This window comes from Callithrix jacchus, chromosome 15, assembly GCF_049354715.1.
Source record: "Callithrix jacchus isolate 240 chromosome 15, calJac240_pri, whole genome shotgun sequence".
In the NCBI taxonomy this organism is placed as follows: Eukaryota; Metazoa; Chordata; class Mammalia; order Primates; family Cebidae; genus Callithrix; species Callithrix jacchus.
The window spans coordinates 94,183,548-94,209,474 of record NC_133516.1 but is presented as its reverse complement, the minus strand read 5'-3'; the positions used below and the strand labels follow the sequence as shown (position 1 = coordinate 94,209,474).

General features: G+C 36.6%; 1 long non-coding RNA gene across 3 annotated transcripts in view; it reads left to right on the top strand.

Moving 5' to 3' along the window:
* LOC108588544 (uncharacterized) overlaps window positions 1–25,927 on the top strand; it is a 246,410-nt gene that overhangs the window by 159,932 nt on the left and 60,551 nt on the right. The window contains exon 3 of one of the 3 annotated variants that reach the window (XR_013526989.1): window positions 20,284–24,977. The exons of the other annotated variants lie outside the window; for them this stretch is intronic. This is a non-coding gene — a long non-coding RNA (uncharacterized LOC108588544). Of the gene's footprint in view, window positions 1–20,283; window positions 24,978–25,927 lie in introns of those variants that run through there. 3 annotated transcript variants of the gene reach the window in all.

Sequence of the window (25,927 nt, the reverse complement as noted above, 5' to 3'; positions counted from 1 at the left end):
GGTATACTATCATGTCGTCTGCAAATAGAGACAATTTGGCTTCCACCTTTCCTATTTGAATACCCTTTATTTCTTTTTCTTGCCTGATTGCTCTGGCTAGAACTTCCAGTACTATATTGAATAGGAGTGGTGAGAGAGGGCATCCTTGTCTAGTGCCAGATTTCAAAGGGAATGCTTCCAGTTTTTGCCCATTCAGTATGATATTGGCTGTTGGTTTGTCATAAATAGCTTTTATTACTTTGAGATACGTTCCATCGATACCGAGTTTATTGAGGGTTTTTAGCATAAAGGGCTGTTGAATTTTGTCGAATGCCTTCTCTGCGTCAATTGAGATAATCATGTGGTTTTTGTTTTTGGTTCTGTTTATGTGGTGAATTACGTTGATAGACTTGCGTATGTTGAACCAGCCTTGCATCCCCGGGATGAATCCTACTTGATCATGATGAATAAGTTTTTTGATTTGCTGTTGCAATCGGCTTGCCAATATTTTATTGAAGATTTTTGCATCTATGTTCATCATGGATATTGGCCTGAAGTTTTCTTTTCTCGTTGGGTCTCTGCCAGGTTTTGGTATCAGGATGATGTTGGTCTCATAAAATGATTTGGGAAGGATTCCCTCTTTTTGGATTGTTTGAAATAGTTTTAGAAGGAATGGTACCATCTCCTCCTTGTGTGTCTGGTAGAATTCGGCTGTGAACCCGTCTGGACCTGGGCTTTTTTTGTGAGGTAGGCTCTTAATTGCTGCCTCGACTTCAGACCTTGTTATTGGTCTATTCATAGTTTCAGCTTCCTCCTGGTTTAGGCTTGGGAGAACACAGGAGTCCAGGAATTTATCCATTTCTTCCAGGTTTACTAGTTTATGCGCATATAGTTGTTTGTAATATTCTCTGATGATGGTTTGAATTTCTGTGGAATCTGTGGTGATTTCCCCTTTATCATTTTTTATTGCATCTATTTGGTTGTCCTCTCTTTTATTTTTAATCAATCTGGCTAGTTGTCTGTCTATTTTGTTGATCTTTTCAAAAAACCAGCTCTTGGATTTATTGATTTTTTGAAGGGTTTTTTGTGTCTCAATCTCCTTCAGCTCAGCTCTGATCTTAGTAATTTCTTGTCTTCTGCTGGGTTTTGAGTTTTTTTGATCTTGCTCCTCTAGCTCTTTCAATTTTGACGATAGGGTGTCAATTTTGGATCTCTTCATTCTCCTCATATGGGCACTTATTGCTATATACTTTCCTCTAGAGACTGCTTTAAATGTGTCCCAGAGGTTCTGGCACGTTGTGTCTTCGTTCTCATTGGTTTCGAAGAACTTCTTTATTTCTGCCTTCATTTTGTTGTTTACCCAGTCAACATTCAAGAGCCAGTTGTTCAGTTTCCATGAAGCTGTGCGGTTCTGGGTCGGTTTCTGAATTCTGAGTTCTAACTTGATTGCACTATGGTCTGAGAGGCTGTTTGTTATGATTTCAGTCGTTTTGCATTTGTTGAGCAGTGCTTTACTTCCAATTATGTGGTCAATTTTAGAGTAGGTGTGATGTGGTGCTGAGAAGAATGTGTATTCTGTGGATTTGGGGTGGAGAGTTCTGTAAATGTCCACCAGGTTTGCTTGCTCCAGGTCTGAGTTCAAGCCCTGGATATCCTTGTTGATTTTCTGTCTGGTTGATCTGTCTAGTATTGACAGTGGAGTGTTAAAGTCTCCTACTATTATTGTGTGGGAGTCTAAGTCCTTTTGTAAGTCATTAAGAACTTACCTTATGTATCTGGGTGCTCCTGTGTTGGGTCCATATATGTTTAGGATCGCTAGCTCTTCTTGTTGTATCGATCCTTTTACCATTATGTAATGGCCTTCTTTGTCTCTTTTGATCTTTGTTGCTTTAAAGTCTATATTATCAGAGATGAGAATTGCAACTCCTGCTTTTTTTTGCTTTCCATTAGCTTGGTAAATCTTCCTCCATCCCTTTATTTTGGGCCTTTGTGTATCCTTGCATGTGAGATGGGTTTCCTGGATACAGCACACTGATGGGTTTTGGATTTTTATCCAATTTGCCAGTCTGTGTCTTTTGATTGGTGCATTTAGTCCATTTACATTTAGGGTTAATATTGTTATGTGTGAATTTGATACTGCCATTTTGATGCTAAGTGGCTATTTTGCCTGTTAGTTGTTGTAGATTCTTCATTATGTTGAAGCTCTTTAGCATTCAGTGTGATTTTGGAATGGCTGGTACTGATTGATCCTTTCTGTGTGTAGTGCCTCTTTTATGAGCTCTTGTAAAGCAGGCCTGGTGGTGACAAAATCTCTGAGTACTTGCTTGTTCGCAAAGGATTTTATTCTTTCTTCACTTCTGAAGCTCAGTTTGGCTGGATATGAAATTCTGGGTTGAAAGTTCTTTTCTTTAAGAATGTTGAATATTGGCCCCCACTCTCTTCTGGCTTGTAGTGTTTCTGCCGAGAGATCTGCTGTGAGTCTGATGGGCTTCCCTTTGTGGGTGACCCGACCTTTCTCTCTGGCTGCCCTTAGTATTCTCTCCTTTATTTCATCCCTGTTGAATCTGACGATTATGTGCCTTGGGGTTGCTCTTCTTGCGGAATATCTTTGTGGTGTTCTCTGTATTTCCTGCAATTGAGTGTTGGCTTGTCTTGCTAGGTGGGGGAAATTTTCCTGGATGATGTCCTGAAGAGTATTTTCCAGCTGGGATTCATTCTCTTCGTCCCCTTCTGGTACACCTATCAAACGTAGGTTAGGTCTTTTCACATAGTCCCACATTTCTTGGAGACTTTGTTCATTCCTTTTTGCGCTTTTTTCTCTGATCTTGGTTTCTCGTTTTATTTCATTGAGTTGGTCTTCGACTTCAGATATTCTTTCTTCTGCTTGGTCAATTCGTCTATTGAAACTTGTGTTTGCTTCGTGAAGTTCTCGTATTGTGTTTTTCAGCTCCTTTAATTCATTCATATTCCTCTCTAAGGTATCCATTCTTGTTATCATTATTTCCTCGAATCTTTTTTCAAATCTTTTTTCAAGGTTCTTAGTTTCTTTGCATTGATTTAATACATGATCTTTTAGCTCACAAAAGTTTCTCATTATCCATCTTCTGAAGTCTAATTCTGTCATTTCGTCACAGTCATTCTCCGTCCAGCTTTGCTCCCTTGCTGGTGAGGAGTTTTGGTCCTTTCTAGGAGGCGAGGTGTTCTGGTTTTGGGTGTGTTCCTCCTTTTTGCGCTGGTTTCTTTTCATCTTTGTGGATTTGTCCGCTGGTCGTCTGCGTAGTTGCTGACTTTTCGATTGGGTCTCTGAGTGGACACCCAGAATGTTGATGATGAAGTATTTCTGTTGCTTGGTTTTCCTTCTACCAGTCTGGCCCCTTCGCTGTACCACTGCTGAGGTCCGCTCCAGACCCTGCTTGTCTGGGGTGCACCTCTAGTAGCTGTGGCACAGTGAGGGATGCTACCAGTTTCTTTTTCTGCTCTCTTTGTCCCAGGATGATGCCTGCCTAATGTCAGTCTTTTGGATATAGAGGGGTCAGGGAGCTGCTTCAGGAGACAGTTTGTACTTTATAGGGGTTTAATTGCTGAGCTGTGCACTCTGTTGTTCATTCAGGGCTGTTAGGCTGCTATGTTTTATTCTGCTGCAACAGAGCTCATTAAAAAACCCTTTTTTTTTTTTTTTTTTCTCAAATGCTCTGTGTTGAGGGGTTTGGGCTTTATTTTTGGATGTCCGATCAGGTGTCCTGCCTAGCTAGAAGGCAGACTAGCCACTGTTTGGCTGCCGAGGCTCCGCCCTGCTGTTGTGTGATTCACGCTGTTCCTGCCGGCTGTGCTGTGGTCTCCGCCACGCCCTGCGGCAGAGTCTCTTCGTTGTAGCGTGTTGCCTCAGCAACGGCAGGCTGCGTCAGCAGTGGGCCTGTATCTCAGTAGGGACGGGTTGCCTCGGCAACGGCTGGCTGCGTCAGCAATGGGCGTGTATCTCAGTTGGGGCGGGTTGCCTCAGCAACGGCTGGCTGCGTCAGCAGTGGGCGTGTATCTCAGTTGGGGCGGGTTGCCTCGGCAACGGCTGGCTGCGTCAGCAGTGGGCGTGTATCTCAGTTGGGGCGGGTTGCCTCGGTAGTGGTGGACGCCCCTCCCCCACAGAGCGTCTCGGACCGTCTGCTCGGGATAGTTTGAAATCGCGGTTTTGTTCGTCCCACTGGGTATCCCAATCCCTGGAATCCCCTGGGCTGGGCTACTGTCCAAGTCTCGTTCAGTCTCAAGTCCAGCCCTCTCAAGTCTCAGGTTGCCGGTTCAACAGGGCACCCGGACAAGCGCGCCCTGTGGGGATTGCTGGGTAGGGCCGGCCGCCGCCGCCCCGGCTGCCGGCTTCGCCAGGCAGACCTACTGCCTGGCGTCCCGTGTCTTTTTTATACTTGGGAGTTTCCCCGTTCTGTGGGCAACAAAGATCAGTCTGGAAATGCCGCTCTGACTCACCATTTGCGGATTCAACGAGAAGAGCTCCAATCCTGGGTTGTTCTCACAGCGCCATCTTGAGTCCCTCTCCTCGCAACACAGAAATTCTAAGGAAAAAATTAACATATTGAACCAGCAATAGAGTAAAAAGGGCAACATATTTTTATCAAGTGTTTCTTATTTTAGGAATAAGAAACTCATTAAATATTTGATTATAAGTATAATTTATCACACTAACAGACTACAGCAGAAAATACATGATTGTCTTCACATATAAAGAAAAAGTATTTGACAAAATTAAGCAGTCATTCATCATAAGAACAGTCAGCAAAAGGGATCTTCTTCAACTTCAAGATGGGCATCAGTCAGACAGATAAAGCAACTACCATACTAACATACTGGTGTTAGACTATACTGTTGTCTTCTAAGATTGGAAATTAGAAAGAGAAAAAAAGATGGCATCTCCCATCACTCTTACGCAACATCATTTAGAAATACTAGATAGGTCAATAAAGCATGGAAAAACATGTACAGATTAGATAGAAATAAATAAATCTATATAAGTATAGCTATTATATATACAGAAAACTCTAAGGAAGCAACTAACTAGCTAGTTAATTTTCTTATTTTTTCCATGCAGGGTACTGGTTAGCAGTTTGTAGCTACTGTATGTGTTCACTGGGTTAAAGAAATAAGTAAATGTAGAAAATGAGAATTGGGTTTCTGTCTATAGAAGAAAGAAGTAACACATCAAGAATGTAAAAAGTAAGAATAATTTTGTGGTGTTGAATTAGAATTAAAATTAGTATGAATTCAAGATTTTTAAACTGTATAAACAGATATAGATTAAACTTTGTGTGCATGTGTATTACATACATATATGTTTTTGTGTGTACGCATACTCTGTCTGCTGAGAAAGCCTAAAATCTATGACAGTCCAGTAGCAATAATTACAACGTAGTGCCTTGATTCTGGCTTTGATACACAATTCTTCAGCAGAAGGAACTAGAGTTCCTTAAGGTGGTTGTTGATTTTATAGCTGGGGGAGGAATATATAAGATGGGCATAGGATTTTGTGATACTAGGAATAAAGTAAGAAAGAGGTCAGAAAAGGATAAGAGCATGTTCAAATTGCACAAGAGGAAATCTGAAAGTACTCTTCTGACCAGAGCTGAAAGAATTTGATCAACATAATTATAGGGTTTATGCTAACTGATTTCAAGGTTTACTATAAGCATAAAGTTACCCACAGAGTGTATAGTGTGGTATGAGATTAAATGTATGGATCAAATAAACATTACAAAGAACAAACAATTAGATATATACATATATGGTCAATTGACTTTTCATCAAGTTTCCAAGAAATTTTAAGCAGTAACATCTGGATATCCAAACATGGGGAAAAAGTAAATATTAATGCTTTAATCTCACTATTGTATAATTAAACCCACCTACAAATGGATCACATATCAAAAGATAAGAGCTAAAATGATAAGGGTTAGAAGAAATAGTAGAAAATTCTTATGGTCATTGGTTAGGCAAAGATATCTTAATACGGTATGCGAACACACACACACGCATATCACAAAGTAAAGACAAATGGTGAATTGCACTTTATCAACATTAGAATGTTCTGCTCTACAAAGTATATTATCAAGAGCATAAAAGTAACAATAAAAGCAAGAAAATAGCAGATAACATTTATATACATATATCTGTATTATTGCATGTGTATGTGTTTGTGTGTAAGTATCTAATTGACCCTTGAACCATGCAGGTTTGAAATTGTGGGTCCACTTTTGTAACTCTGGGGACAATAAGAACAACCTCCCTCTTCCTCCTCCTCCTCACTCCACTAAATGTGAAGAAGACAAGGATGAATACCTTTATGATAATCCACTTCCATTTACTAAATAGTAAATATATTTTCCCTTCCTTATGATTTCCTTAACTTTTTGTATCTTAAGCTTACTTTATTGTAATAATACAGGATGTAGTACATATAACGCACAGAATATTTATTTATTTATTTTTTTATTTATTTATTTTTTTTTTTATTTTTTATTGGATTATAGGTTTTGCGGTACATGAGCAGAGCATGCAAGACAGTTGCGTAGGTACACACATGGCAGTGTGCTTTGCTTTTCTTCTCCCCTTCACCCACATTTGGCATTTCTCCCCAGGCTATCCCTCCCCACCTCCCCCTCCCACTGGCCCTCCCCTTTTCCCCCCAATAGACCCCAGTGTTTAGTACTCCCCTCCCTGTGTCCATATGTTCTCAATGAAATGTTTGTTATCTAAAAGGCTCTCAGTCAACAGAAGGCTGTTAGTAAAGTTTTAGGTGAGTCAAAAGTCATACTCAGATTTTCAGCTGCATGGGGATTGGCATTCCTAGCCCTCACGTTGTACAAGGACTAATTTTACATGTATATAAATACACACACACACATACATGCACACAAAGTAAGCAGAATATAAAAGAAAAAAGATCATTGGCTAGCCAAGATGACTCATGCCTGTAATTCTAGCATTTTACCAGGCCGATGTGGGAGGATTGCTGGAGCCCAGGAGTTTGAGACCAGCCTGTGCAACATAGTAAGACCCCATATCTAAAAATCTCTAAAAAGAAAAAGGAAAAAATATCTCTGGCATTACTCCCCAACTCATCACAGAATAAAATATGTCCATTTTAAGGAGACCCAGGACTCAAAATGCATGAATTTTTTCTAGTAGGACACACACATTCCAGGATTAGAGAATTATTTTTCATCTCAAGGCCGTGAGTAATCTGCACGTTTAATCTCAATCCATTTTATTAATGATAGCATTTATTATATGAAAGAATTTATATGGAATTCTAGATTCCTGAGTCATATACATAAAAATATGTATGAAGAGAGAGTAATATTTTTCATGGCCAATATAATTTAACTTACTTTCTAAAGGTGAGCCTGAGCCAATTTTTCTTAATATTGAGGATATTTTTGATAATTTGAATTTAATACTTATAATTCAAGATTGTCACAGCTTGTGATTTCTTAGAAAAGATTGTTATGATCTTATTTACAAAGTATATGCTGCTATAAAAATTATGGTTATTCAACCAGGAAAATAATATCTAGTATAGAGGCTGAATTTGATAATTCAGAGAAATTTTACTAATACTTTATGAAGCAATGAACTATTAAACTGCATAGGATAAGTGGTTTATGGTCGTCATTTCCTGCTAAGTAGTTAAAGTTAGTAACACAACTCTGACAATTTTATGCAAAAATAGAAGTGTCATCATTTTCAGATTCCAATAAACAAGTAAAAGCAGTACTTACTATAAGAGAAAGAAGAAAAAAAATCCTTAAAACTTGGGAGTTCGAAATTATTGTAGATACAAGGAAATTAACAGAACAGGATGAATAACATTTGGATAAAAAATTTATTCATTCATTTACCTTGTCAGTTTCTGACATGTTTCAAATACTGTTCCAGGTTCTAGGGATAAAGAATATATAGTATTGACGAAACCTTGCTGTAATGGAGCTTATGTTGTAGCAAACAGAAAACAGACAACCACCAAATATACAAATAATGTCTAATATATTAGGTATTTAACCATGTAATAAAGAAAAGAAAGCAGGCTTCATGGTAAAGAGTACTTGAGGATGGTCAGAGAAGGGATTTTTGAGGCAGTATTTGAGAGAGACCTGAATAAATGACAGCATACATCTACCAATGAAATAGTATTCTAGAGAAATGCAATATTTAGTGAAGATATCAGGGAATATGGAATTCTTAATATGCTCTTAATATTTTTAAATATGGGAATTGCAAAGGCATCATTGCAGCTGTAACACAGTGTTTCTCAGCATCTGCATATTGACATTTTGATCCAGATGAATGTTGTGGGGTTTGTCTTAGGTGTTACAGCAAGGGTCCCCAATCCCTGGGTCACTGACTGGTACTAGTCATGACGTGTTTGGAACTGGACTACACAGAAGGAGGTGAATGGCAGGTGAGCCAGTATTACCACCTGAGCTTCACCTCCTGTCACATCAGCAGCAGCATTAGATTCTAACTACGGCCTGAAGATCTGAGGTGGAAGAGTTTAATCCCAAAACCACCCTCAACCCCTATCCCGGAAAAATTGTCTTCCACAAAACTGGTCCCTGGTGCCAAAAATGTTGGGGATCACTGCATGATAGGATGCTTAGCAGCATCTCTAGCCTCTTCCCAATGGATTGCAGGAGCAAGCATCCACATATACCCTCAGTTATAGAAACCAAAGATGTCTCCAAAAGTTACTAAACATTCCTGAAAAAGAAAAGTTCAAAATTACCATCTCCTCTTTCTCCCCTCACCCACTTCTGTTTAAGCACCACTGATGCAGCAAATGGAACCAGACAAAGGATAATAGCAGATGTGGGCAGTGAGGGAGAGCTGGAATTCAGTATGGGTAGGACCCTGTAACATTTTCGGGACCTCCTTTGCACTGATTTGAGCAAAAAAGGCAGTTGTAATAGGGTCATTCTGACTGATGAGTGGGAAATAGCTTGTAGGTGAGCAAGGCTGGAAACAAGAAACCTGGTTAGGATACAAATAACTCCAATAATAAAGAAATCATTGAAAGTGTGGAAGTAGATGAAGTGGTAAGAAATGATGAACACTGTATCTACTTTGAAATTCAGTTCACAGGATTAATTTGGGGATATAAGAGGAATCAGGATTTTTTTAATGGTCTAAACAGCTGAGAAGTGAAATTGTCATTTCTTGGGAAAAATGACTCTTGGCGACACAGGAGGCACAGTTAAGGGATATATGAACCAGGAGTTCAGTTTTGAACATGTTAAATTTGAGTTTGTTAAGAAAATATATATTAATGTATATACACAAGAACAGAAACTCAAACACTGCATGTTCTCACTCATAGGCAGGTATTGAACAATGAGAACACATAGACACAGGGAAGGGAGCATCACACACTGGGGTCTGTTGGGGGGATGTAAGGGAGGGGCAGCGGGGGGTGGGGAGTTGGGGAGAGATAGCATGGGGAGAAATGCCAGATATAGGTGAAGGGGAGGAAGGCAGCAAATCATGCTGCCATGTGTGTACATATGCAACAATCTTGCATGTTCTTCACATGTACCCCAAAACCTAAAATGCAATTAAAAAAAATATATATATATATATGAATGGGTAAAGATACTGAAAATTTGGATATAAGTGGCTAGATTTGAGGTGAGAGATTGATGGGGTAAATATAAATTTGTGAATGCTTCTAACCTGAATAATCTTCTATGAGATTATTCAGGGAGGAAATATAGAGAAGAACTTCTAGAATTATATTCTGCGACACTTTGACAAAGGTTTGGAGGATAAGGAAATATTTATTATGAAATAGAGTGAAACACTTTCATAAATAGTTAAGGTAAAACATATATCTGAACTGAGTATATTTTTGTAGAAAATTTAGACAGGCTTAAGATAAGGGAAAGTCCACAGGTCCTCAGAGGAGCTGCATATTACAGATTATGTAAAGGAAGGATGGTTAGACTGTCCAACACAAGACAGGCTGAATAAACATCAGCTATTATAACTGAAGCCTTGAGCCTAAATGAGTAGAGAAGTAGTGGGGCTCTAATTAATGGAAATGAGCAAATTCAGTGGATCTGCAGGAACACTAGGAGTATGCATGGAAAGACTTTGAGGTAAAGCAGGACAGCACATGCTGCAGAAGTAGTCTACAGCAAAGGTCCTCAACCCCCGGGCAGTGGATTGATACCAGTCCATGGCTTGTTAGAAATTGGGCCACACAGCAGGAGGGCACAAACCCTGTTGTGAACTGCACATGCAAGGGATCTAGGCTGCACACTCCTTATGAGAATCTAATGATAAATGTAATATGTTTGAACCATGATGAGGCCAACTTTCCAAATCCATCAATGGAAAAATTGTCTTCCATAAACTATTTCCTGGTGCCAAAAAAGTTTGAGACTACCAGTATACAAGATATTAGAGATGTGACACTAGAGACAGAAAAACGTATATGATTTTTAAAATTATTAATCAAGCATGTATATGTTGATGGGAGCAGACAAATTTTTCAAAGGCATAAGGAAAATAGATGAAAAGAGGGCAAGAAACTAACTGGGAGAAAAAATGCTGAAGGAAGAGAAAAATCTGAGTGAGAGAAAAAGATTTTAAGCAGGTGAGAGGACCAGAATATTGATAATGATGCCAAATTTTCCTGAGAAAGGAGAAGATGAGGACGACTAGAATCCCATTGTTTTATGTAGAGAGTATTATTTTTACCAGGGAGAGTGTCTGCTCAGAAGAATGGTCTGTAATGGTTTGAATATGTGTGTACCAGCAAATTTCAAATGTTAGAACCTGAGACTCAATATTATAATATTAAGGTGAGGTTTTTATAAGATGGGGATTTTTATAAGGTGATAAACCACATAAATGGGATTAGCACCCTTTTGAAAGGAATCAAAGGACCTATTAAGGCTTTTTGTTTCTACCTGCGTGTGAAGACCCAGCCTTTATCCCCCAAGAGATGCAGTGTAGGGGTGGGGACGGGGTGCAGTGAAGATCACCTTGAAAAAAAAAGACCAGGTTTTCATCTTACCAGACACCAAAGTGGCTGGTGCCTCAGTCTTAGACTTCCAGCCTCCAGAACTGGGAGGAATAAATTTATTTATTTTTTTATTAGAAAAAAGTATGTTTATTTTTATTTTAGATTCAGAAGGTTTGTTACCCGAGTATATTGTGTGATGCTGAAGTTTAGATATGATTGAACCTGCCACCCAGGTAGTAAGCATAAAACCTAATAGGCAGTTTTTCAACCCTTTCCCCAAACGGTGCCTCCCCCATGTATTAGTCTGTTTATGCACTGCTATGAAGAACTACCTGGAACTGGGTAAGTTATAAAGAAAAGAGGTTTAATTGGCTTATGGTTCCATAGTCTGTATAGGAAGCAGGGGAGGCCTCAGGAAACTTAATCATGGCAGAAGGCAAAAGGGATGCAGTCGAGTCTTACATGATGGAGCAGGAGAAAGAGAGAAGGGGAGGTGACCAATCTGGGGAAAACTTACTATCATGAGCATAGCAAGAAGGAAATTTGCCCACATGATTCACTCATCTGCCACCAGGCTTTCTTCCAACATTGGGGATTACAATTGACATGAGATTTGGATGGGGACACAAATCCAAACCATGTCACCCATCCTGTCGTTTCCAGTGTCTACTGTTCTCATCTTAATGTCCATGTGTACCCAATGTTTAGCACCCTCTTACAATGAGAACATACATTATTTGGTTTTCTGTTCCTGCACTAATTCACCTAGGATAATGGTTTATAGCTGCATTTACGTTTCTGCAAAAGACATAATTTCACTCCTTGTTGGCTGTGTAATAGTCTGTGGTGTATATCTACCACATTTTCTTTATCAAGTCCATCATTGATGGGCACCTGGGTTGATTCCATGTCTTTGCTATTGTGAATAGTGCTGCAATGAACATATAAATGCATGTATCGTTTTGGTAGAATGATTTACTTATTTTCCTATGGATTTATACCAAATAATAAAATTTCTGGGTTGAATAGTAATTCTATTTTCAGTTCTTTGAGAAATCTCCAAACAGCTCTCCATGTGGCTGAACTAATTTACATTCCTGCCAACAGAGTGTAAGCATTCCCTTTTCTCCACAGCCTCACCAGCAACTGTTGTTTTTTGACTTTTAGTAATAGCCATTGTGACTGGTGTGAGTTGGCATCTCAGTGTTGTTTTGATTTGCATTTCTCTGATTAAGAGGGATGTTAAACATTTTTTCCATACTTGTTGGTTGCCTGTATGTTTTATTTTCTGAAGGTTTATTCATGTCCTTTGCCTCCTTTTTAGTGGGGCTATTTGTTTCTTGTTCTTTGAATTGTTGAAGTTCCTGATAGATTTTGAATATTGGACCTTGAGGGATGCAGAGTTTACAAATCTTTTCTTCCAGGCTGTAGGGTATGTGTTTACTCTGTTGCTAGTTTCTTTCACCGTGCAGAGGCTCTTTAGTTCAGTTAAACCCCACTTGTCAATTTTTGTTTTTGTTGCAGTTGCTTTTGAGGACTTAGTCATAAGTTCTTTGCTAAGGCTGATGTGCAGAAGGATATATCCTATGTTTTCTTCCAGGATTTTTTATAGTTTGAGATCTTACATTTAAGCCTTTAATCTATCTTGGGTTAGTTTCTGTATGGTGATAGGTAGAGATCCAGTTTTATTCTTCTGCATATAGCTAGCCAGTTACCTCAGCACCATTTATTTAACAGGGAGTCCTTTCTACATTGCTTATTTTTCAAAATCAGTTTCTGCTTTATATATTTTCCAGGTGCAGGTATTTCTTTATAGCGGACTAAAACATGTGAAAGTGTAGTAAGACTACAGGAAAAAGTATGCAATTATTTGGTTAATTTAAAGTCTCATGAGGAATTGAAAAATAAATAATGCCTACATGTCATATAAGAAGAAGGGGTAACATTTAAGAAGGCAATTTATATGTTAGTTTTTTTAAGAATCTCTAACATGTTTTACCTAAGGTCATATTTAAAACTACAGAAATAAGGGAGAAAGAGAAATGTTTGGGTATAATTAAGACGAAAATACGTTTTTACACTTGATGTCAGAACTTTGTGGCATCAAAACACAAATTCAAAAGTAAACAGTGATATAAGAAGTCGGGAAAAATTAAATAAGAAGGTAAGAAAAATTAGTATGCTACACTTAATTTTCAAAGAAGTTGTGAATGAAAAAATTTAGAACCATAGCATTATGTCAGAAAGTCAGAAGGAGAGATTCAGTTATAATCATAGGTTGAAACCAATAAGTAGAATATTAGAATTTTTGTTATTTTTGAGAGGTAGTCAGGAAACCCAGCATAAAAAATCCCACTGTAGTCACATAGTATTTAAAATGGTGGGTAGAGCCATGCTTAATCTTAAAATAAAAATAGTGAACTTTGAGGGATACTCTTTGACACAAGTTGGCAATAGAATATGATGTTGGGCACAAAATACAAAAATAACTTGGAACAGACAAAGAAAATTTTAATATGTAAAATAGTGGAGTAGGTTAAGAGAAAACCTTAGGAAACGGTAGGTGGGGGTGATGGACAAGACAAAGACAAAACAGAGTCCCAAAACAGAGGGATTCTTAAGGAAAGAGGGTAGATGTAATGTGGAGAAGAAAAGTCTTTCACTGCATTTCAGTGATACATAATTTTAGTTAGTTGGGTTGATAATTATAAAAATGACTACATTAAATGATTATCATATGATAAAATCTAAAAATATTTAAAGTAAGTATATCCAGGTACAATATGTGGCATTTAATTAAAATTGATAATTTCACTGTTTAATTACTATCAGAAATAGTTGTAGTAATGTAGTTTCTTGAACTTTAAGAAAGGAGAGCCTATATGACATGAGTAAGCACTCTCTGTATTCTTTGGAGTCCTCACATGGAAGCGGTTTCCAACCAGCAATCACGGAGGACTTACAAGAGGTCAGAGAGTGAGCCAGATGTTGGTGGGGAGGAGTTAGGGGGTGCAAAGATGAGCAGTACAGTTCCTGTGTCTTCAGTCAACAGAGTCTGGTAGGCATATACATTTAGGATTCCACAATAATATATTATATGCTAAAATCAGAGTGAGGTTGTTTTGTTTCAGCATTAAAGAGATGTTACAAAGAGGGGTAAAGACAAGAAAACAGGATGAGAATATTTAACATTAGGTCTATAATCAGGAAAAAAAATGTTCTGAATGTGGAAGAAAATTTATGGAATTTTTTCTTTAATATTTGTTATTGATACATAATGGAGGTACATATTTTGGAGGTACATGAAATAATTTAACACATTCATATAATTTGTAAAGATTAAATTAGTATAATTGGGATATGTATTGCCTTACATATTTGTCTTTTCTTTATGCTAGAAACATTTGAATTATTCTCTTCTACCTATTTTAAAACATACACTAGATTACTGGAAACTGTAGTTAGTCTACTGATATATAAAACTAGGTATTTCTTTTATCAAACTGTTTATGCCCATTAATCAATCCATCTTCAGTCCTTTCTCCCTACCTTTCGTGGCATCTAGTAACTACCAATTTACTTAATATTTTTATAAGCTTCACCTTTTAAGCTCTCACCTGTGAGTGGACATGTGATATATAATCTTTCTGTGCTTGGTTTATCTTACTTGACACAATGAACTCCAACTCTATCCATGTTGCTGCAAATGACTGAATACCATTCTATTTTGTATACATACCACATTTGCTGTGCCCATTTGTCTATTGAGGGGCACATCAATAGATAATTGGTAAGTTGATTTTGTGTTTTGGCTATTGTTCATAGTGCCGTAATAAACACAAGCACGCAGATAGCTCTTCAATATTTTGATTTCCATTTCTGGAATATAGATCCAGTAGGAAATTGCTGGATCATGTGATAATTATATTTTTAGTTTTTTTGAGAAATCTTCATATAGTTTTCCATAACGACTGTACTAATTTATACTCCCATCAAAAATGTATGAGCCTTCCCCTTTCTCCACATCCTCGCCAGCATCTGTTATTGTCTGTCTTTTTGATAGAAGCAATTTTAACTGGGGTAAAATATTTCATTGTGGTTTTTATTTGCTTTTCTCCAATGATTAATTATGTTGGGCATTTTTTTTTCTATATACCCTTTGGCTATTTGTATGTCTTCTTTTGAGAAATGTCTATTCAGATTTTTTTGCCCAGTTTTAATTGGATTATTAGTTTGTTTTTTTGTTTTCTTTTTGCTATGGCTCCTTACATATTTTGGTGTTTAATTGATGTTTAAATTTATTTTTAATTACTGTGGGCATATACTATTGAAAGGAGTTAGCTAGTATTCCTTCGGTGGATAACAAGAGAAGGGTCTCCAAAGAGCCCCCAGCCAATAGGTCAGTACCTCATCCCCACATAACATAAATGGCAGACTGGAAAACAATTCAAGCTGCAGGCTCAGATAAGGGAAAACTAGCACAGGGTGTTGTGCCTGGAGACATGCCCACAGCTGCACAGATAGAAAAACCTCTGGCCTGACTGAATAAAGACTTGCACAAACCTCCAGCTCACTCAGATAAAGGAACAAAGACCTGGCCTTTGTTCTTTGTAGAGTCGGCGGACTCCCAGGAAAAGTTTCTCTTTTTGTGGGCATAGGTACAGTGGGCTCCCGTGGGTTCTGGTGGGAACTCTTCTTTATTTGGACTATAAGTCCAGCTTCTCTGAATCATAACTTCAGCCTCTGATTGGCCCCAGGCTAAGGTCCTGGGCCAAGCTAAGCAGCATCTACGAATCATTATTTCAGCTCCTGATTGATCCTGGGTCAAGGCCCAGAGCCAAGCTGAGTCACACCATTTTCCAAGACCGCCCGTGAACTAAGCATATTTCTTCCCCTTACCAGTGCATAAAAACCCTGGACCCCAGCCTCATAGGAGGCATTCTGTTTGGGTCCCCCTCTCTGCTGGCAGAGAATTTTCTTCTTTCACTTATTAAACCTTTCCTCTAACCTCACCTTTGTGTCCACACTCCTAATTCTTCTTGGAGGTCAAACAAAGAACTCCAGACGTTATCTCAGACAAGAGACTGTTATATCTTGGTGCCTTGCTGAGACTATAACTCTATGTGTATATATTTATGAGGTACTTAAGATGTTTCGATATAGGCATGCAATGAGTAATAATTATATCATGGAAAATTAGGTATCCATTCTCTGAAAGCTTTTATGTTTTATGTTACAAACAATCTAAATATTCTCTTTTAGTTATTTTTAAATATATAATTATTATTGATTACAGTAACCCTTTATGTTTATCATCTAGTGTCTTAGATTTTATCCTGTTATATCCTGTATTCATTGGCCTTTATCCTCAACACAGAAGACTGAGATTAATACAAGTAATGTATGATGTGATAGGTTAAATAACTGTTCAGAAAATATTTATTTCTCTCCTCCTTCTCTCCTCTCTTACAGCAGTTTCTACCTCCTGCTACTCTCTCTATTTTGAGAATGGCCACATGAATTGCTTTGCAATAAAATGTGAGCAAATATGATATGAAAGATGCATTAACTTGCATTCATGTCTGGCATTCCTCTTATCCTTTTGCTATCAGTCATAAAAAGAGCATGTTCTGTTCTCAGACTTCCAGTTGGGTTGAAGTAGTCTGAAGCTTATGTCTAGTCTGAAGAAAAGCCACTAGCTATCTCAAAGACCCTTGAGTGAGGAAAGAAAGAACTTATTCTTCTAAGTCTTTGAGATTTGGTGTATGGGGTTAAAAGAGAGGTCTTGGTTTGGCGCTTAGCGTTATGATAATAGACACCTTACTAAAACTTATGTGTGGTATCAGGTAAATATATATCAATCAACTGTCTCCATAATAAAATTATGTTACCATTCTCCCCAAAACTCAGCATTTTCAAATAATTATCACTTATTTTCATGAGCTCATGGGTCTGTTGGAACAGTTCTGCTAATGTAGACCGGGAGTACCTGGGTAATTGTGTTTGGGGTTGCAGCAGCTGGTCCAGCTGGGTGGCTCTTCTTATGACTACAGGTCTGTGCCTTAGCTAGGGGGTATCACTGCTGCATGTGTGTTCATTCAGGGGCCCCAATTCATGGGGCAGCCATTATCCAGGGGATAAACATAAGACAAAAATCGTTTCAAAAGAGATTGGGCAGAGTAAAATAACTCTTTTTTTCCCTTCACACTCAAGAATAAATGATGGGTCCTTAAAATACCTGTTAAAAGAAATCCAGTAATATTGGTTACTTTTAGTAACATGACTTTCTATAAAATTTATCTTTCATAAGCAAGTCTTCTCATGTATATAACAGACATGCAAGAGGACAAACACACACATGATTCTTCTTAAAGCTTAGGCTGAGAACTGTCACAGTTTCTCCCATTGTCCAAAGCATGTGAGATGGCCAAGCTAAAATCTATAGGCCACAACCCTGAATGGGAAGTGGAAAGAGTATAAATGCAGGAATGGGGAGAAGGGACAGATAAATTGGGCCAAACAATTTTTCAATCTTCCATTATAAATACATCAATAGTGTTTTATTATAAAGTACAGGGTTCTATATATTCCTTCAAATGCTAATAATGCAGGGACTAGTAAATTTCAAGAAGTAGTAGAATAGTGTTTCTCAAAGAAGGCCATTTTTTTGATTCTTTACTTGGCAGAATGACTCACCAATAATTATAACATTTTCCTTAACCCTTTTATAGAGCTGTTTTGAACACATGCTTCTCTTTATTTTTAATCCAGCATTAATCCACTTAATAATTTTTTGCTGAAATTCAATTTTGATGTACATGATAGTAACACTTTTGTGCCTGGTCACCTAATCTACGACAGGAAACAGTACATTATCCAATTAGATGTACTAGTGTCTTGTTAGACACTATATATCATCTGCTTATTTCATCAAGGAAGTTTGTTATCATTATGTACTTGCAGTAATTCTTAGTGCCAATCAACCTGACCTGAATTGCTATTGAGTGCCCTTCAGTCTCACCAAGCATTGTATGCTACTTCAGTTACAAATTAGACAATTTCTTCTCTATAATTTTGGTTTACATCGAGCATGCATCAGTTCTGAACTTTCTGAATAGCTATAAATTGATTTTGTCTTTTACCCCATATATACAGAACTTGTTAGATTTAATAATCAAAATGCATACAGTTATCATTTGCTGATGAATGTATCACAAAAATGATATATTTATCCATATAAATGAAATGAATTTGGAAGCAAAAAAGACTCATTTTTGTAGAGTCTGACTTTTAGAACCCCAGTCAATTAGAGCTATGCCATTCCAATTTTTTTCATTCCCAATTATGTTTACCTGAAGCTTTCCCAACTGGCATATGCCATAGAAGCATCTTATTTTAAGGTGAATGTTGGAATGATCTATTTTTTGCCCCCATAGGACTAGACAACATTTCTAACAGCTCTAGCTCTATATAGCTCACTACCAAATAGATTTTTATATTGCTATATTTTCAAAAATTGTCCTTCTTGTTACTTGCAGTGTCAAAACCCCATATAACCTACAATAACCAGAGTTGCCCTCAAGGGTAATGACTATTGCTTATTCCCTCAAATAGAGGGTTTTCCCTGCATTATTATTAAAGCTGCTATTTCTTTGGTGCCTGAAATTATCCAAACTAACTATTTGATTCTAGAAGATATAAAACAATTATTGCTTAATGAAACATTCAGCTTGTATTTTAGTTTTTCTGTTACCCAGAACTACTGCTCCCCCTTTGTCCAGTTATCTCTGCCTGCAGCATCCTTCCTGTATCTTAATCTGTTTGAAATGGAGTCACCCATAGGAACAATAATCTTTGGAATCAGATCATTCAGACATCTTAGAAATATTTCCTAATAATGAAAGAAAAAACTCATTCCTAATGTGTTGCATATCTTATGGCAGAAAACCATTCTCTCTGGAGAAGGCATATAGTTTAAGACAAACATAGCTAAAAATGTACAGATATATATGTACTATGTACATATACATTATGTTAGTAGCAGGAGTGTGTATGCGTGTGTACACATATGTGTGTGTGTGCGCGTGTATATAAATATATACAAATATATAAATATATACACAAACATATAAATATATACACGCACACACATTCCTGCTACTGACATAATTCTCCATGTCTTTAACTTTGGAAAGAGAAATTATGACTTGCTTTATAAACTTGAAAAACAGCAAATTACCAAGCGTTAAGTTTATTACATAAGAATTCATGAACATGAGCAGATGGACAATAAATCACATGGACTTAACATTGGTTCATTCCTGTAACCTAAATATTACTTAGGAGATTGTTAAAGCATAAGCATTACCTAAATTTTTTTCACAGAAGTACATCACAAACCACCACTTTAATGGAAATAAAAAGAGGTATTGCAAACCTGTTAGACAAAGGGTCAGTATCTGACGCAGCCTATTTGAAAATAGAATTATGTGAAGGATAAGTTTCTAAGGCCATCATTTCATACCAATTTCAACTGAATTTAACAGAAAATTGTTTTAAAACATCAGTAATTCCACCATGCTTGATGATAGAGAGAAGCATATGGTAGGATATTGTCTTTGACTAAAAACAAGTCAGATTCTATCACAGTAAGAGCAAAAATTAGGTTTTATCTCTCTATTCTTCTGAAATTGTGCAAAAAATAATCATCTCCAAAATAAATTTACTCTTTCAAAAAATATGTATTGGGCACCTACTATGTACCAGAAATTGTTTAGGTCCTGAAAACATATTAAGAAAGACATCAAAATTTCTAATTTGCAGCGTAGTTGAAGACTGTCAATGAAAGAATAATAATTTATATTTAAAAAGAATGTAGGTCTAAGTACCATGGAGAATATAGAGCAGTTTAGAGAGATCAGGAGTGCTGGCAAGGTGTAGGATGGAGGGAACGTAGTAACTGCTATTTTTTATAGCGTGTCCAAGAAAACACCCCCAGATAAGGTATTGAGAAGAAAACTAAAGGAAACAACTGTATCTGAACAATGAACTCTGCATAAAATAGCAGTTACTGTGTACTAAGACGTGAACATCTGGATAAACGGTGTTCAAACACAAGCAAATAGAAAAGTCAATGGCCTTGAGAAGACAGCATCTTGACATGTTGTTTTTAAGGAAGGCCCAGGAAGCCAGTGGAGCAGACAGAACAAAAGTACAGTGTAGTGTCACATGGTTAGTGTGTGACCAAATAATAAATGCCTTTTTGGCTTTTACTCTGAGAGAAATAAGATCTTGTTGGAAGACTTCTATCCAAGGAACGCCTAAGCTGAAGTCAGAACTTGAACTGAATCCCTCTGGCTGCTGTGTAGTGCAAAGACTGGGAAATAATCAGCAGAAGTAGTGAGAGCATCAGTCTGAGTCCAGTGAAGACATGGTAAGTACATAGCAATTTGAACCATGGACATTTACTATAAGGAATTATTATCTTTGAATCAATTTTAGGAAAATGAACATAGGTAAAGAAAACACTAAAGGGTAAGGCTAAGGGGCAGACCTAAGGAAGGGCACACGTGAAAGAGGAGCTCCCTTCTTTCAAATGCAGTTGAAACCTCATAGGAAAAGGTGTGGTTGCAGTTCACTAGACAGCCAAAAAGTTATGTGGGTCGTCAGCACCAGGACTGCTTTGCAGTCACTGAGCAAGCCTAAGAATGCAAAAATCCTAAGATGCAAAGGAGCAAGGTTGATGGGAAATAAGCAAAGAGGGTTAGGTAGCTGCAAGGGTAAGGCCTGGAACATGCAGTGTGCGTGTTAGAAGAGCAACAATGAAGCGGTCACCAGGCCGAGGCTATGACTATGTGGTCACCAAGCATTCGGGTACACAGCTGAAAGACTATCACTAGCCCTCCTCACACCCCACACCACTGTCAGAGTATGAAACAGAAATAAGAAAAAGCAAGAAAACAGTGTATGGGGATCAAGAAAGGAAGTCTCCTTCTTCCTACAAGATCCTCCAACATCCTCTATTGACAAAGATTTACCTCATGCTCACTGTGAAGGAGAAATGCCTGAACAGTCTAGACTATTTGCACAGGTAATGAAGAGTACATTTAGGACTGAGGTATGCAGTTATAAAGTTCATAACTATGTCAAAAAGTTGTGAGGATTTGGAATAATTTTAGTAAAAAACAGATACTGGCTACAACCATGATGGCAGCAATGCCAGTGACGCAGGACAGTTTATGGATATATTTTGAAAGGACAGCCAACAGATTTGCTGCTGTAGGATGTAATAGAAAATACAAAGAAGGATTTTGTATCGGGTGAGCTCGAAGGATGTTGTTTATTTTATAGTATAAGGATGATTATGATAAAAGTGGTTCTTGGAAGACATGTTTGGACATGTTGGATGTGAAATATTTAACAGACATACAGATCACAATGTTAAATAGGCGAAGCACATGTATATAATTTGGTAGTCAGGAGACATTTGAATTGGATGTGAAAATATGCACATCATTGGAAATAAAGGATATTTAAAGGCAAAAGATGAAATAGCATAATAAAAGGCCAGGCATAAGTAGAGAAAAGAAAACACACCAGGGTTAATCCTGGAAACACTAAAATTTTAGGTGAGGAGATGCATTGTTAAAAGACTCCTCAGAGAAATGTGCAAGATTGTATGGAAGCCCTCAGCATTAAGAGTCTGGAATTTAAAACGGAATATAAAGTCATCACTGTACAGTGTTCTTTTTAGCCACATTCAGCTGTCCCTTTGCAGGTGCAGAAACAGCCTTTGATGTAAAAGCAATACTAATTGGACAAAATGATAATCTTTGCATATTAAGTGAGCTGATGTCAGAGTCTGTAAATTACAATCATGCCTACAACAGAGACTGAGTAGCCTGTGCTAATCTAAAGTATCTTTCTTCTTTAGCATTATTATTTGTTTCCACTTGTCTTTTGCTGACTAAAATGACTTGGATTTTCATTTCTTCTTTTCTGTTATGATGAGATCTGTAGTCTCATTTTATCTAAGATATAATTACTGCTGAAAATTTCAAAAATGTGGAAAAATAGTATTTGTAGAAGTGAGTATGTGCTTAAATGAGATGAATTTTGCTTTGTCAACAGTAAGAAAAGCCTTGGGAATATTATTATAATTGATACTTTATTTAAAGTAATACTGATGTTCTTCATTTGCCACACTCAAACTTCACTATCCTGATGACTGATGTGTCACCTAAACTACTCTCCTTGTCATCAGGAAATTGTTCCCTGTAGACTGCTTAACTTGGTTCTCTTGACCTTATTAAGTCTGAATTTCTTAATATTTTACATTACATTATTATTAATACATACTTGAAACTTCTAAGAAAAATTGAGCGCTAGCTATTTAAAGTGTTCATTTAAAAATCAATAAATTGGAATGGACCAGGATAGGTATTTTCAAATATAATTAAGTTGTCATTTTTGCCAATAAGTACCTCAAAATGGCATGGCTAAATTTTCTGTAAAAAAAAAGCCAGATACAGAAACAGAAATACCACATGGTTTCACTCATAGTCTGGTAGATTAAAAAGCTGATCTCATAGAAGTAGAATAGTACTACTCATAGGGAGAATAGTAGTTATAGAGGCTTGGAAGGGTAGAGGGAAAAAGGGACAGGGCTAGAGTTCCACAGCACCATTAGGTGACTACAGTTAACTATAATTTATTGTATGTTTCAAAATAGCTAGAAAAGAGGATTTGAATGTTTCCAGTACAAAGAAATGATAAATGTTTTGGGTGATGGATATTCCAGTTACTACAAGTTGATTATTAAACATTGTATATATGTACTAAAATATCACATATATCCCAGAAATATGTATAATTACTATGTATCAGTTAATTATTCATAAATATAGTAGTTGAATGCATTTGCAAATCTTAAAATGCAAAGTAAAGCATAATATATTTTATAGTTAAGTGTTTCCTCTGAGCTTATTTTTAAGTCTTATCAATTCCAAATAATCACATCAACTTGGACATCAAGGAGATTGTAAAATGAAAAGGTTAAGCCGTTTTGAGAATGAGGAAACTGTGCTGAGCAAAAGCATAGACTATGCTAATTGTGTATTATTTACTAAAAAGTGAATGTTCAATATTAATTTAAGCTCCAGTATGAAAGGCTGAGTTAAAATATGAGTTTCTAAATCATCTTAAGCTACAGGTTAAAAAGAAGCACTTAAGGAAAAAAAATTTTTGAAGATACTTTGGAGCCCTAGCTTAACCATAGAAAGCTTATACTTTTTGTTTTTTGACACAGGAGACACCTGATACAAAAAAAGAAATTTAGGTGGAAAAAGACTATTGGAAGGATTTTGAAATAGTTCAGAAAATAGATATTGAAGGCCTTATTTCTGACATAAAGCAGTTAGAATGAGAATAAAATAAATAGTTCCCAATCAAAAGACACTGATTGATCACTGATTAAGCATAGGAGATGAGAGAAAGGAGAAATGAAAAAAATTAATTTCTAGTTGGCAAAACTAAAAAATAATAATGCCTTAACATGATTCCCCTATAAAATATTTTATGATCTTTCTGCCGTCTCTCATAATGGAAACTAATTAAATATGTCCATATTTCTTTTCCTTTTAAAATTTATTTTCCACTAAATATAAGGCAGCAAGCTCTATGAAAGAATAAGCTTGTCTCTTTTTTCACTGCTGTATTTATAGCACTTAGCTCAGTGTCTGGCATATGGAATTCACTTAACAAATACATATTTTTGAACAAACATATAAATGGAAGTATAACAAATGAATAAAGTCAAGAAGAAGCAGATTTTGTGGATAACCAAAGGAGTTTGGTATTTGATGTGTAGAATTTAAGATATTATTGGATCGTTCATTCAAAGACGATGATGTCTATGTTCCTGTATTTTGAATTCATTGATTATTTGACAAAATATCATTTGTCACTTACTATATGCTAGACACTGCTCTAGATACTGGGAATACATCGTGCAAAAATACCTTAAAACTCCTGTCCTTACGGAATTTATATTCTAATATTTCTATATTCTAATATTAGTAATTCTCTTTTCTAATCTATTATTTTCAATATCATATAAAAATTTATTTTATTTTTAAGTTCCAGGGTACACGTGAAAGATGCACAGGTTTGTTCCATAGGTAAACGTGTACCATGCTGGTTCTCTGTACCTATCAACCCATCACCTACGCATTAAGTCCAACATCCATTAGCTACTTTTCCTAATGCTCTCTATCCCTGGATTCCACCCTCCAACAGGCCCCAGTGTGTGTTGTTCCTTTTCCTGTATCCATGTGTTCTCATTGTTCAGCTCCCACTTATAAGTGAGAACATGCAATGTTGGGTTTTTTGTTCCTGCATTAGTTTGCTGAGAATAATGGCTTTCAGTTCCATCCATATCTATGCAAAGGACATGGTCCTGTTCCTTTTTATGGTTGCTAATTTCTTATATATATATTTAAAGAATAGTCTCTTGGCTCCACATCTTTCTCCAGCTGCTGCTGCTGTTTTTCATCCCTGCTTTAATGAAAAGCTCAAAGATACTTTTTATGTACTCTTAGTAAGGGTTATCTTTTGCTGCATAATAAACTATGTCAAAATTAGTGACATAAAACACCATTTAAAAAAATTATAAGTCTAAATTTGGTTGAGCAGTTTTGCTACATGTTTCTCTAGTAAAACTGTTAGATCTCCTAGGGCTGGATTCTCAATAATGGCCTCATAAAAACAAGGTACTGAAATGATAAGCCAAAGTGTGCTAGGCCTTGTGAGGTCTATTGTCAGAGCTGGCACAATACCACTTTTGCTGTATTCTAGCTGTCAAAGCAAGCTCAGAGTTAAGAAGTGGAGAAAATACAGCTTTATAAGAATATCTGCAAAATCACATTTTGAAGATACAGGGAGGAGAATATTGCAGACTTTTCAAAAAAAATCTATATTCTTTTATATCACAGAGAATAACACGGATTTTACATCACGGACCATGGCTTAAGAAAAGGGTTTTCTTGAAGAAAGGGGAAACAAACAAGACTAAGTTCAGCAAAAAAAGAAAAAGCAACTCTATCACGTGCCCATCATTCCACAGAGTCATGCTAGCTTTGGACTTTTTTCGGTAACCTTCTGTATAAATTAGAAATTCTCATCTCCAATTTCAGTGCCCTCCATCCTCTTACATGTCTTCATTTTTCTTCAACATTCTTATCTCCACATATTTTATATATTTAAAAATTTGCTTGGTTTTGTATCATCTATTAGACTATAAGCTCCATGAGGACAGAGATTTTTAGACTATTTTTTTAGCTGCAGAATCTCACAGTAGATGAATGTATACTAGATGCTCAATAAGTATACATTGAAGGAATGAATGCTAAAGAATCAATAGATATTTCCATCGAACTGTCAGATTCTTTAGCATTTATTCCTTTAAAAATGTTTATTAGACTCTTACCCATTTTATACTCTTACTTTGACAGATCTGTTTGCTGTCTTTAATGTCCTATACTTCTCATCTTTCTCCACTCTTACACTTTGCTCTTGCAAACCTAGTCTTCATTTCCAATTGATTAGTAAGTATCTCTACTTGCTTATACTGACTTTATGTCAAACTTTGTGTTAACAACTTAACTATTTTTTATGTTAAATATCAAGAAATTATCACACATTATATGTTAATGTCATTGCCATTATCAAATTTTAAAATATTATTCTCCCTCATCTTGTTGAATTATTTATATGACTTTTCTCCCATATCATACTGAAAGTTTCTTAAAGGTAATGTATACATAATTCCTTCTGACATTCTTCAGAATTCTTAGCATTTTGACTTACAAGGAGAAGATACTCAATAAATATTTATGGAGTACAAATGTTTTATAGATAAATTATGAA